At 33.6% G+C, this 14,841-nt stretch overlaps 1 long non-coding RNA gene across 1 annotated transcript; it reads left to right on the top strand.

Moving 5' to 3' along the window:
- The first annotated feature begins 2,165 nt into the window (after positions 1 to 2,165).
- On the top strand, positions 2,166 to 10,689 carry LOC143058639 (uncharacterized). Its single transcript, XR_012973162.1, has 2 exons — positions 2,166 to 2,595; positions 8,881 to 10,689. It is a non-coding gene; the product is annotated as an uncharacterized LOC143058639 (long non-coding RNA).
- The last annotated feature ends 4,152 nt before the right edge of the window (positions 10,690 to 14,841 follow it).

A 14,841-nucleotide genomic window follows, 5' to 3' on the forward strand; every position in this document is an offset into this window, starting at 1 on the left:
TGTAAATACAGTAAAGTTATAAATTATATTAGATTGTTATGTTTTTAAACTTTGTTTGCAAGAGAAAAGAGCCACCAAATCTATATTGGAGTTTTGCCTTTTAAATTCAAAGGAATACAGTAAAGAAATACTTTCAATTCGGACGAGCATGGCAAGGGAGAATTTAATGTTCCTTTAAAAAAAAATTGTGTTGTTCTCAAAGTTTCAAACATATATTGTAAACAGACAGCCTGTAATTTAGTGGTTGTCGTTTGTTGCTGTATATCTTATTTGTTTTCGTTCATTATATTGTACATAAATCAGGACGTTAGTTTTCACGTAAAGAGAAAAATGACTTTAAAATTTAAAGAATACAGAATTGAAGGAACCCCCAAAACCCCACCCCGTCCCACTCCACCCTCCAATCCAGACCCTCTTTATTCCTAAAATCAATTTAGAGTTATGATAATTATTACATTTATATGAATTTGACATTCAAAGGTGAGGGCCCTCATGGGGTTTTTGATTATGTGATTACTTGGCCGTTTTTTTAATGATTATTTGATTATTAAGCCAAATATTTCATGATTATTTGATTACCTAGGACTGTATTTTTAGTTTATGATTATTTGATTACTAAAGATAAGCAAATATTTAATGATTATGTGGTTATATTGGCAAAAAAATGGTGATTATGTGATTACTAGGACCCCCCCCCATGAGGGGCCTCAAAGGTCTGTTATGTATTATCTATCCAGTTCATACCGCAAAATGATACCGGGCCAGTTATGTTTTGTTGTCGATGTTTACGTTTTTCGTAGACTAAAATTATATTGTCAACAGCCTGACATGTGTCTTGAATAATTACGTCATAATCAAAGATTCTTTTTAAGAAGTCATTAATAATACATGTAAGCTGACCTATAGTTGTTAATTTCTATGTCATTTGGTCTCTGGTGGAAAGTTGTATCATTGGCAATTATACCACATCTTCGTTTTACTTATCAAAGTTCTGGGTTCTTTAAGTTTAATTTAGAAAAGATGCCGAAATAAGTGGAATTTTTGCGCAGTTTTGAGAAATTCTAAAATTTTGTACAAATAACCGTCAAATACCAAAGAATTCCTGAAAATAGTTATAAGTCCATTCCAGTCTTCTAATTTCTTAGTTTTTTAATTGACTTTCTGGTTTTTGTGTTAATCGATAGACACTTTATAGTAGGTTTTCGTTCAAGTAAATTTATGTTCAACCATCTTTTAAGTTTTAATTCTTCTATCCACCCGCGTGGGGAGTCAATGTAATTTAACAATATGCAGTATAGAACCTAGACTACTCACAATTTCACATAGTTATTCTCCGAAACTCCACATATTTTAGCAAGAAAATGAAAAGTGCACTTCACATGGGTAATTTCAACCGTTTCGGAAATTTCTCAAACCTAGCATACATGTATATCGCATTATGTGATCATATTTAATGAATCAAAAGAGTTGTGTGATAACAAAATAACGTCAGCCAATTAGAAGACGCGTTACATCCAAAATTAAATATCAATGAGACAGCAAAATAAAAACGAAATAATAAAAAGACATATAGAGGTATTTGGTCTAAGGTGATCATTTGGAGGAAAACGTATGGATTTCGCTTTTGAACTTTATAAGACTAAAAGTTTCAGTACTGAAAAGAATCGATGCGACACCAAATTGTTTAAGTAATGCATAGCCGAATGTTCTAGAAGTGACTTAAGAGAAGTATTGTGTATTGTAACTCACAGGGAACCAAATGGGAAATATGAAGATATGATGTGTTTCGTTTTTAAAGGGGCACTAGCTACGAGATATATAAAAAATCTAAAGTTTGATTTTTTTGGTTCAATCAATAATGAAAGTTATTTGAAATAGTGAAATAACAATTCGCTTTTTGCAGCCAAAAAAGTTCAATTTTGTCAAATTACGCTAAGAAACATTGATATTGATAATTAGGTTTTCACTTGCAAGTGAATGAGTCGACCTCTTTAAATCCGTATTCATGTGAACTTCAATTTAACCCCTAGCTAGAGATTGACAACGCATGCAATGTACGTGTACTGGTTATTTAAAGAAAAAGAATGTCAACAATGAAAGTGAAACTACGGCAAATCATTTGATTACTAATTCGATGCACATAAAATCATTCTTATACGGTTAAAAGCAATGAGATACATATTTTTAATCTATAAAATAAAAGCAAACAGACCTATAAAAATCCAATTGCACGTGTTGGTTTAATCTATTCATATCTTTATTTATGTTTACATCGCTTATATGGTTATCTGAGGTCAAATCGATAGTTAATTAGATGGCGTCTGGACTAAAATACACACGAAACGAACCTATATTTTATCTACCCTATGCTCTGTAAACTGTTTAATTTAGACTTTTGATAGTGTGGATAAATGTTTTACATTGTTATAAATCAAATATGAGAATTTGAGTCAAATCGGTGACCATGAAATTGACAGCTAGTGCCCCTTTAATGGTACTTAGTGTACATAATGCGACATACACTTTATACCGTCCATCATGTCCATGTGACGTTTTTCTTACTTGTTTATCAAGGCTGATACTTGTTTGGTTCAGGTAAGATTACGATTTTCAGTTAATGTTGCTTTTGAAAGAAAATTTGTCATAAAAGCTTTCATCATTTTCGTAATATATGACTTTTAAAATGTATGCATGTTTCTAACCATTGGTTTTCATAACAGCATATTAAGCATGTAAATACTATGTTCGTGTATTGTAAAAATAACTCACAAAACAAAATCAATTGCTGATTTTATAATTATATTAGAATTACTGATTTTATTTGAGTAGATAGATATGATATTATAAGATTTTTATTAACGAAACAACTGTTATGATAATTTTAAATTCTCGATCATATCGTTAAATATGTAATACGGGCAAGGTCAAAACTGCTATTTATATGTTATACTGAACTAAACAAGTATTGCACTTTTCAAGTTGTTCGATTATTTGTATTTTAATGGTGACTGTACAGTTGTATTCGCCTAACTCATGTACTTTCAAATTGTAAGCATTTACTTGTAAGTTTTCATGTTATCAGTATTTGTTTTCCATAAAAGTAAAAAGCATTATCGGTAGAAAATTGCTTTCTTTAAAAAAAAAAAAGAAAAGCAATACGTGAACCCGAGACAGCTGACGCACCAAAAACATGTTGCTCATTTTTTGTGGGTTTTTTTTTTGGCTTTAGATTTAAATAATTGACTGAATAGAATAAGGTAATGATGATGTAAGACACCTTTATTGAAATATGTAATTGTGTGTAGATTCTTACACAATTCACTTAAAAGCACGAGTACTGTTGAATATTAGTTGTAAACAGAAAAGTGTATACTATATGAATTTACATTTTAAGGCTTGACTATTTTATTTATTCTTGGGAGTGTACATCAGTTTTTCTTCGTGTTTAATAAACAAACAAAGTCCTAATCCTATTCAATTCTTAGTTTTTGCAACTGAATTTCTAAAGCAAATTACACAGAGCAATCGCAATATAAATTTAAGCACTCAGTTTGGTAAAATAATCTGGATGTATTTATTTCATCTGTCATATCTTCATATTTTGTTTCCTTGATGGCTTCAATTATTCTTATAATCATTATTGAAGCTGTCGTCTTTACTCATGGTAGATTCTGTATATAGAGAAATAGAGAGTCCAACTTCCATGTGAAGTGTAACTGTGGCATTCAAGTTATAAGACGGTTTTGAATTTTCTTTTTGAAAGTAACACACCAACTCGACTATGAACTCTTATACTGATAATTATTTTGATCTTTTAAAACATCTCAAATTTTAATGATTTCCTGAAGTTACTTTAATCAATCCAAATATTCTATAGGAAAAACTTAGTTCTGAAGAAGTTTTATGAATACCTGAATATGCTCCCAAAAAAATCAATTAGTGTAAAAAAAGATATGTACCCTATGTAGATATATAAAATTGTATAGATACCAGAATTAAAATGTTGTACGCCCGACGCGCATTTCCTCTTCAAAAGACTCACCAGTGACGCTCGAATAAAAAATGTTAAAAAAGCCAAAAAAAAAGTACGAAGTTGAAGAGCATTGAAAAAAAACATCTGCGTTAATCTATTTATTCCTTGGGAAGTAAATCTTTAGTATTTCTAATATTTCAAAGTTTATAATAGGACAGTCGCTCAAAAAAAGAAAAAGTAAAGAGAAACAGCTAGAGGTCAGAATACCTCAACTAATGATGACCATGATTCAACGTCACATGTCCAGCTTTTTCTGCCGTGTCCTGCATTTAGATAAGAAAGGCAAGACTTTACAGTACGCGAGTGAAATTTATATTTATGCATGCACGAGGTTTTCTTGCGCAGCGGAAGGAACAGTAATTGGAAAGCATACGCACTAATACTCTGGATTATAATACGCATTTGCGTCATCACGTTTATTCTATCTATGCTCAAATCTAATGCTAGTTGAATTCGGATATCAATCTACCTACCTCAAGTGTTTTGACTCCGGATTCATGGGCATTTTTAATCCGAGATTTTTGTAAACGCAAAAGGATGTTATATAAAGTAAATAAACCAAGACGGGTGATAGCTGTTCAACACAATGCATACCCAATTTTCAAAATCGCACCATTGAAAAGATTAGGATGCTATTAGATCCAACTATAAAAAAAAAACAAAAAAAGCATTGAAATTTAATCAACATACATTTCTGTTAATGAATCATTTCCGAAACTTTTTAAAGATAATATCAATAAAAATTAAAAAAGGTCTTTCCACCCGATATATTTGATATGAAAATAATAATATCCAGTTTAACATGTCATTTGATAGATTATTGTATACTGATTCCCAAAAGTTATGGTTTCTATACACTTTTGTTTGAAATACGGGAGATACTATGTTACTTCCGGTTTGAAAAATGTAGTTTCCGCTATTACTTGATAGTTTACTTGACACTGATTCCAAAATATATGGTTCTATATACTTTTACATTAAATTAGACATAGCTACTTCCGGTTAACACAAGGTCATTTCCGGTTGGATTTTTCAAAGTCATATGGCTTACAACCTAATGCAAAAGGCTTTATTATGTATACATACGAAGTAAAAGCAAAGGTCAAAATCTAGAACATCAAATTTACCTATGATCATGACCTCAATTTCAAGGTATTTAACCAAGAACCCCAAATCAAAATACTAGGTCTTTATCATATATGGTTAATGAGTTATATCACAATAGGCGTAATTTTAATATAATAGTGGTGAAAACTTAACAATTTAATGTCTGCGTACCCTTTCAACCAAAATGTATGTGTTACAACATTTCGCAACTAACAATTTAGCAAAAAATATGTTGTCGATATCCTGTACAGTTTTTGAAAAGAAGTAAAAATAAGCCCAAATCAAAATTTAGAATATGACCATGACTTTTGACCGTGACCTATTTTGTTATTTTTTTTACCAAGAACCTCAAATCAAAAGTCCCTAGGTCTCTATCACTTACGGTTTACCAGTTAGAAATGCATGTCACTTATATCAAATACATAAGGGGGAATATATTTCGGAAGATTCGGGTGTTGGGGGTTAGTGTTTTCTAATATTACAGAGGAGTCGGGTGTTGATGGTTAGTGTTCTCTAATATTTCGGAGGAGTCGGGTGTTGGTGGTTAGTGTTGTTTAATAATTCGTAGAAGTCGGGTGTTGGTGGTTAGTGTTGTCTAATATTTCGGAGGAGTCGGGTTTTAGTGGTTAGTGTTGTCTAATATTTCGGAGAAGTCGGATGTTGGAGGTTAGTGTTGTCTAATATTTCGGAGGAGTCGGGTGTTGTTTGTTAGTGTTGTTTAATATTTCGAAGGAGTCGGGTGTTGGTGGTTCCTGTTGTTTAATATTTCGGAAAAGTCGGGTGGTGGTGGTTAGTGTGGTCTCATATTTCGAAGGAGTCGGGTGTTGGTGGTAAGTGTTTTCTAATATTTCGGAGGATTTGGGTGTTGGTGGTTAGTGTTCTCTAATATTTCGGAGGAGTCGGGTGTTGGTGGTAAGTGTTGTCTCATATTTCGAAGAAGTCGGGTGTTGGTGGTTAGTGTTTTCTAATATTTCGGAGGATTTGGGTTTTAGTGGTTAGTGTTGTCTAATATTTCGGAGGAATCGGGTTTTAGTGTTGTCTAATATTTCGGAAAAGTCGAGTGTTGGTGGTTAGTGTTGTTTAATAATTCGTAGAAGTCGGGTGTTGGTGGTTAGTGTTGTCTAATATTTCGATGGAGTTGGGTGTGGTTTTGGGTGTTGGTGGTTAGTGTTGTTTAATAATTCGTAGAAGTCGGGTGTTGGTGGTTAGTGTTGTCTAATATTTCGATGGAGTTGGGTGTGGTTTTGGGTGTTGGTGGTTAGTGTTGTTTAATAATTCGTAGAAGTCGGGTGTTGGTGGTTAGTGTTGTCTAATATTTCGGAGGAATCGGGTTTTAGTGGTTAGTGTTATCTAATATTTCGGAGAAGTCGGGTGTTGGAGGTTAGTGGTGGTTCGTTTTGTCTAGTATTTCGGAAGAGTCGGGTGTTTCTGGTTAGTGTTTTCTAATATTTCGGAGAAGTCGGGTGTTGGTGGTGAGTGTTATTTAATATTATGGAGGAGTCGGGTGTTGTTTGTTAGTGTTGTTTAATATTTCGAAGGAGTCGGGTGTGTGTGGTTCGTGTTATCTAATATTTCGGAAGAGTCGGATGTTGGTGGTTAGTGTTTTCTAATAATTTGGAAGAGTCGGGTGTTGGTGGTTATTGTTGTCTAATATTTCGGAGGAGTCGGGTGTTGGTGGTTAGTGTTGTCTCATATTTCGAAGGAGTCGGGTGTTGGTCGTTAGTGTTTTCTAATGTTTTGGAGGATTTGGGTGTTGGTGGTTAGTGTTCTCTTATATTTCGGAGGAGTTGGGTGTTGGTGGTTAGTGTTGTTTAATAATTCGTAGAAGTCGGGTGTTGGTGGTTAGTGTTGTCTAATATTTCGGAGGAGTCGGGTCTAGTGGTTAGTGTTTTCTAATATTTCGGAGAAGTCGGGTGTTTGTGGTTAGTGTTGTCTAATATTTCGGAGGAGTTGGGTGTCTGTAGTTAGTGTGTTCATATTTTGAAGGAGTCGGGTATCGTTTGTTATTGTAGTCTTATATTTCGGGAAGTTGGGGTTGGTGGTTAGTGTTGTCTAATATTTCGAAGGAGTCGGGTGTTGGTGGTTCGTGTTGTCTAATATTTTGGATGAGTCGGATGTCTGTAGTTAGTGTGTTCAATATTTATGAGGAGTCGGGTGTTGGTGGTTAGTGTTGTCTAATATTTTGGAGGAGTCGGGTGTTGGTTGTTCGTGTTCTCCTGTATTTCGGAGGAGTTGGTAGTTGGTGATTTGTGTTTTCTAATATTTCGGAGGAGTCGGGTGTTGGTGGTTAGTGTTGTTTAATATTTCAAAGGAGTCGGGTGTTGGTGGTTCGTGTTGTCTAATATTTCGGAAGAGTCGAGTGTTGGTGGTTAGTGTATTCATATTTTGAAGGAGTCGGGTGTTGGTGCTTATTGTTGTCTAATATTTCGGAGGAATCGGGTGTTGGTGGTTAGTGTTGTCTCATATGTTGAAGGAGTCGGGTGTTGGTGGTTCGTGTTGTCTAGTTTTCGGAAGAGTCGGGTGTTGGGGGTTAGTGTTGTTTAATATTTCTGAGGAGTTGGGTGTTGGTGGTTAGTGTTGTTTAATATTTCTGAGGAGTCGGGTGTTGGTGGTTAGTGTTGTTTAATATTTCTGAGGAGTCGGGTGTTTGTGGTTAGTGTTGTTAAATATTTCGGAAGAGTCGGGTGTTGGTGGTTAGTGTTGTTCAATATTTCGGAAGAGTCGGATGTTGGTGGTTAGTGTTGTTCAATATTTCGCAGGAGTCGGGTGTTGATGGAGAATGTTGTCGGAGGAGACTGGTATTGGTGGTTTGTGTTGTCCTGTATTTCGAAGGAGTCGGGTGTTTGTTTTTGTGTTGTCTGATATCTCGGAGGAGTCGGGTGTTAGTGGTTAGTGTTGTTTTATATTTTGGAGGAGTCGGGTGTTGGTTGTTAATGTCGTCGGAGGAGTCAGGTGTTGGTGGTTTATGTCGTCGGAGGAGTTGGGTGTTGGTGGTTAGTGTTTTCTAATATTTTGGAGGAGTCGGGTGTGGTGGTTAGTGTCGTCGGAGGAGTCGGGTGTTGGTGGTTAGTGTTGTGTTATATTTCGAAGGAGTCGGGTGTTGGTGGTAAATGTGTTCAATATTTTGAAGGAGTCGGGTGTTTGTGGTTAGTGTCGTCGGAGGAGTCGGGTGTTGGTGGTTAGTGTTGTGTTATATTTCGGAGGAGTCGGGTGTTGGTGGTAAATGTGTCCAATATTTTGGAGGAGTCGGGTGTTGATGGTCAAGATTGTTCGATATTTCGGAGGAGTCGGGTGTTGGTGGTTAGTGTTGTCTAATATTTTGGAGGAGTCGGGTGTTGGTGGTTGGTGTTCTCCTGTATTTCGGAGGAGTTGGTAGTTGGTGGTTTGTGTTTTCTAATATTTTGGAGGAGTTGGGTGTTGGCGGTTAGTGTTGTCTAATATTTCGGAGGAGTCGGGTGTTGGTTGTGTAAGTGTTAAGTGTTGTAAATAATTCCGGTAATTATTGTTATTCATGTTATTGTAGTTTATATATCAAAGCTTGTAGCCATGGTAACGAATAAACTCGAATTGCAAATACTCATATAAACACAATATCTTAGGACAAGAATTTTTCGTGGATTACTGAAAAGTTTATAATTTAAAAGTATTTTTCCTCGTAAAATTGTTTGTGAAATTGATCACAGTGAAGCATTCTTATATATGATGTTTTGAATACAAATATGTATTAATACATATTTCAGGTATCACTATGGCTACTAATACCACTCTTTGTGAACCATGTTCAGGGCGAAAGATAACCAAACCATCAACATACTGGTGCTCAGAATGCGAAGAAGCCATTTGTGATGACTGCCAACAACATCATAAAGTATTCAAAGCCACACGAAGTCACGAACTCATACCAATTGCCAAGTACAAATCTATTCCGTCCTTCATTACTGATATACAGCATTTATGTACGTATCACAATGAAAAGTATCAACAATACTGTGTTTCGCATGCGTTACCTATTTGTTTTAAATGCATTAAAGAACACCAGAAATGCAACGTCATTCCTCTTGATGAAGTCACTAATAACGCTAAGACATCCGGACACTTTCAAGATTTAGAAACAAGACTGATGGACTTATTACAAAACATTGATATAATTAGGAAGGACCGAAAGGCTTATTTGGAAAGTATTGAAGAAAGGAAGGAGATACATCTTGCAGAAATTCAACAAATTAGAAACCAAATCAACAAACATTTAGACAAACTTGAAAAAGAAATAATACAAGATCTTGAGAAAAAAGAGTGTCAATGTAAGAAGAGTAATAAGATGATTTTATCAGCAGTTCAAGCAAAAGAAAACTTGATAACAGAATATCAGAAAAATCTCCAAAGCATCAAAGAACATGCTTCCGATCTTCAAACATTTCTAGTCATGAGAGATATTGAGATGGCAGTTTTTGAAAATGAACAATATTTACAATCGTTGGGTGAAACAAACAAATTCGAACCAGTCGACCTGATTTTTAAAGTAGACCCAGGGTTGATAAATATCTTGGACATTTTGAGAAATTTCGGATCATTTGAAATAAAAACGCAGTTTCAAGTGACACCAACGAAGACCATTAATGATTTGAAGTTAAGGCTACAGCAGGAAATTACAACATGTGGTGAAACAGTGAGAGGTTGTTGCATGTCATTTAATGACGAATATCTCTTCACTGATTACTGCTGGAAAAAAAAGCTTAATGTTATCGCGTCAGATGGTACATTTAAATATAATATGTTGCTTAGGCCTAGTGATGGGTTTGACATGATATTTATCGATGAGAAAACAATCGCTATAACATCTGGAGATTCCTATAAGCACATCGGAATTGACATAATATATACCGAGAGCCGAAAGAAAATTAACTTCATCAACCTTCCTGATCGTCCATGGGGAATCACACGTGATCACAACTCATTGTTTGTATGTGTTGAAGGATGTGGTATATATAAAATAAACACTGCGGATTATACTACATCTCACGTGATCAGTTGTAAATTGCCACCATTTTCCTACGTATCTGTATTCGACACCACGATATACTACACTGACTGGTATGATCACAGTGTAGTTTGTTGTGACCGTAATGGATCACGTGTTTGGGCTTTTAAAGATTTTTCAGTTTTGAACTTCCCGAGAGGCATCGCTGTAGATAATGATGGAAACGTGTTTGTTGTCGGGGAGACTTCGTCGAATGTTGTCATGATATCAAACGATGGAAAACACTACAAACAAATTCTCACCATAGATGATGGTCTACGTGAACCGTCAGCTATTTTCTTTGATAAGCAGACCAGGAAACTTCTTGTTGCGAACAAAAAAGAAACTGCTTTCCTTTACAGTGTTACTTAAAATGATTGATATTAATAAGTTTTATATGACAATTTGCCTTCTTTTGTTCTATGAGGCATGACATCTTTCAATCTGTAAAAATGATTTTTAACAATGATCGATGGAATCAATTATGTTTGTAAATATTTTAACCTCGGTCTAAATAAAGATATGAAATTCCGATGTTAGTTGTCGAACGGCTTTGCGTATATATAAGTCTGTATTTCAAACGAAGGAAAAAAATTAAAGAACAATCATTAAAACTTTTTATACTTAAATTTTTGATAGATAATTTCAATCTTGTAAAAGTAGACAGCAAATCTAAGAAATGCATTAATCCTGAAATATTACAGTCTCTAAAATTATTCCATACTATTCCAAAAAATATTTAAGTTTATTTTGATTGATTAACAATCAATTGAAATGTATCGTGCTCTTATTTAGTCATTGTTCCTGTAAAATTCATCAAGTTTAGATCGTTAATAATATATTGACTCATGTTTGAGATCAATTCTCTCAAAAAAGAGCACAAACATCCAAACAAACTTGTGTTAGGACTCTTTTAACTTGCGGAAAGCTGTGCACTGTAGGTCTATATTCAAAGCCTCACTGGTGTTTAATAAGTGACAAAGCCAAGTTATGCAAAGATGAATGTTGTGTTTAATGGATTGACGTTTGTACTATACTTTGGGTCCTTTTTGGTTTGATTCGCTCTTTAACAGTGGCCGCGAGCATCTTCGTAGAGACTTAACATCAATTCTCTGTAATAATAGACCAAATATGAAAAATTTTGGCCAGATTAATTTTTTTCGATTACTTTTTTTTAAAGTTGAAATGGTCCAAACTAACAGTCAAATTGAAAAAAAATCTGTATAGTCTGGTTGCCATGGAAACAAAGTGACATCATATGTATATATTAGTATAGCAAGGAGAAATGGCTAACATTGTATTTTGTGGTACAAATGAGATAAAGCATAACATTTTTTGTTATTTTCATTGGTATAAGAGACCATTTCAATCATTTAAACTGCTAACTGACACATTTTTTGAATAAAAACAGTTTTTTGATACATAAGGTGGTCCACTTAACACAAAAATCGGCATGATTTTTGCCGATTTTTGGCATTTTTTACCGAAAACGCAGAAATCCTCACATAAAAGACTATAAAATATAAAATTATGGATGTTTTGTCAACAAAATGGTGCAAAAAAAATTTTGGGTAAATGTTGCAGAAAGTTGCCAATAGAGGAATTCTAGTAATTTTTAAAAAATGAGTTATTTCCCCTTTTTTAAAATCTTCGTTCAAGAGATAGAAAAAACCTATATTCCACACATAGTGACATACTAATTATAAATGTTGCCTGTCCATTTTTAAAACAATTTTCGGACATAATTTGTGACATTTATTACACTGAAATATCAAGAGCTATCTGCACAGAAATTTTCAGATGAATTGGATAACCGGTTGTTGGGTTGCTTCCCCTGAATTGGACATTTTTAGGAAATTTTGCCGTTTTTGGTTATTATCTTGAATATTATTATACATAGAGATAATCTGTAAACAGCAATAATGTTCAGCAAAGAAAGATCTACAAATAAGTCACGATGACTAAAATGGTCCGTTGACCCCTTAAGGAGTTATTGCCCTTTATAGTCATTTTTTACCAATTTTTTCGTAATTTTTTGTAATCTTATACAAAAATCTTCTCCTTCAAAACTACTGGGCTAAATTTAACCAATCTTAGCCACAATAATTATTAGGGTATCTAGTTTAAAAAAACGTGTGCGATGACCAATTCAACCAACCAAGATGGCCGCCATGGCTAAAAATAGAACATAGGGGTAAAATGTAGATTTTGGCTTGCCCTGTGATATTCAGATGAATTGGTTAACTAGTTGTTGAGTTGCCCCCCCGGCCCAATTTGTAATTTTTAAAGGAATTTTGCCGTTTGTTGTTATATTGAATACTATTATAGATAGAGGTAAACTGTAAAAAGCAATAATGCTCAGCAGAGTAAGATCTACAAATGAGTCAACATGACCAAAATGGTCAGTTGACCCCTTTAGGAGTTGTTGCCCTTTATATTCATTTTTTTTTTAACAATTTCATTAATTTGGTAAAGAGGTAAGGCCAATTTCCCCTCAATTCTTTTCATTTGATAAGATAGGTAAATCATTTTTTAAATAGCCCGATAGATGCTAATTATATTACATTAAAATACGTCACATCATCTATTTCCATACCTTGAACAGGTATTCCTACAAAAATCAAGGCCAAGACTATTGATTTTTTTTATATTGATTTTATCTAATTGTTAGCACCCTACATGCGCATAAGGTACCATACTATGTAACTTGTCAAGACGCCAAATAATATTGAACAAATTCAAATGGGATGTTGTTTTTCTCATTTTGAATATATGTATATCTGTATTTGACCTGGTCTTTTAAGGTTTAATTGTCGATAAGATAAGAGAAGATAAGATAAGATAATATATATTTTAACCGGAGAACATCTTACATCAGCTGGCCATAGAACACCTTGTGTTACTAACAAACGTTATATGGCCTTTTCTGGCATTTTAACAAATCGACCCTTCGTTGTAATACAGATGCAACAGCTTCTTGATGTTTTACCTACTGGCAATCAAGATTTGTATGTAATTGATTTGTTCTGTGGTGTTGTCGTATTTTCTGATGACTTAGGTACCAGTGTAGGGACGGTAGTAAGAATTAAAAAAGGTTATGTACAGGCACGGGTACTTCTTCAGTTTGACGGCAGTTGTTCCTTGCATATATGTTATCAATGTAAACACATGAATATAAATTAAGTCAAGAGTATGGACAGTCATAGGAATGCACGCAATAAGCGTTTTTTTTTTAATAAAATGATTTATACTCTATAGTCAAAATGAACCAGAATGCCTCTATAAATTAAACAAACATTCGAAAAAATATGAAAGAAACATTAAAATCTAATATAACAACACAAAAATGCAAAATGTCTTAACGAGATTCGAACCCTAGCTTGAAATCAATCTTTCATTTGTAGTTCTATGCTCTACTGATTGAGCCACCGCGGTTTTTGACCATAAGTTTCTTTATAAGGAGCTATATCGGTACAATTTAGAGATGTTACATTTTTTTTCCATTAAAAAGTTTGTTTTTTTTATTTTTGTGTTTTATGTTTGTTTTTATATAATAAGGACACACTAAACCAATTTCATGTTTGAGAGAAAATGTAGTATAAATTGTCACGAAAAACATAACTATTTTTGGTTTGAAATGTTCTTCTTGGGGGATTCCCTATTTTTCCAACCTAAAAACACCCTAAATTCCGCATATTGAACTCTCATTCTTTTTGAGGGTTAAACTAAATATTTATCACACATATAATATATGTAAATCGAGATATTGATCAAAAAGCATTTTTATTTTTTGTTTTTATAGTAAATTTTACTCTGTTGGCACATTTTGAAATTGGCCCTCCTGTGAAAAAAAATCCGGACAAATTGGCCCTACCTCTTTTTGTAAATTTTTACAAAGTATTTTACTCTGTAACTAAAGGGCCAAGTTTATTATAGATGGAGAAAATTGTAACTAGCAAGAATGTTCAGTAAAGTAAGATCTACAAACACATCACCATCACCAAAACACAATTTTGTCATGAATCCATCTGTGTCCTTTGTTTGATATGTACTCAAGGTGAGCGACACAGGCTCTTAAGAGTCTCTAGTTCTTATTTTTGTTTATAAAATATATTGTTTAAAAATATTTTTACAACTGTATCATGTGTATGATACATATATTGATGTGGAACTAAATGGGTATTGACTCAAACCTTCAATACAAAATGATTTAAAGTTCAAGCAATTTAAAGTTCAAGCAATTTAAAGTTAACACATTTATTAAAAATAACTTAAATACATGCGGAACTTATCATGTTTGGCCAAAGACGATAAGTACAAATGTATCTATAAAGGCAATTATCAATTGTCTATATATATGACAAACAAACAAAAAACACTTAAAAGAAAATATCAAAACCATTTTTCTTTTAAAAATTATTCAAGTATGAATACGAAAGAACACCAGTAGCAAATTAGCATCTGCCTGATGTACACTTCATCCCAAAATTACGGTTTTTCAACAAAGATGTAGTATTTTGTCCTCTTACCTTTACTTTAAATTGAATTGAAGAAAAAAAAATTAACACGTTATATGTTCAGTCTTGTTTCAAAAGAGTTTTTACTTAATTACTCAAAGTATACCCTGTAAAATAAATTGATTCTCAAAATCCCCAATTTTTAACATAAAACCCAAATTTTCCAT

This window comes from Mytilus galloprovincialis, chromosome 14, assembly GCF_965363235.1.
Source record: "Mytilus galloprovincialis chromosome 14, xbMytGall1.hap1.1, whole genome shotgun sequence".
NCBI classification, from domain to species: Eukaryota; Metazoa; Mollusca; class Bivalvia; order Mytilida; family Mytilidae; genus Mytilus; species Mytilus galloprovincialis.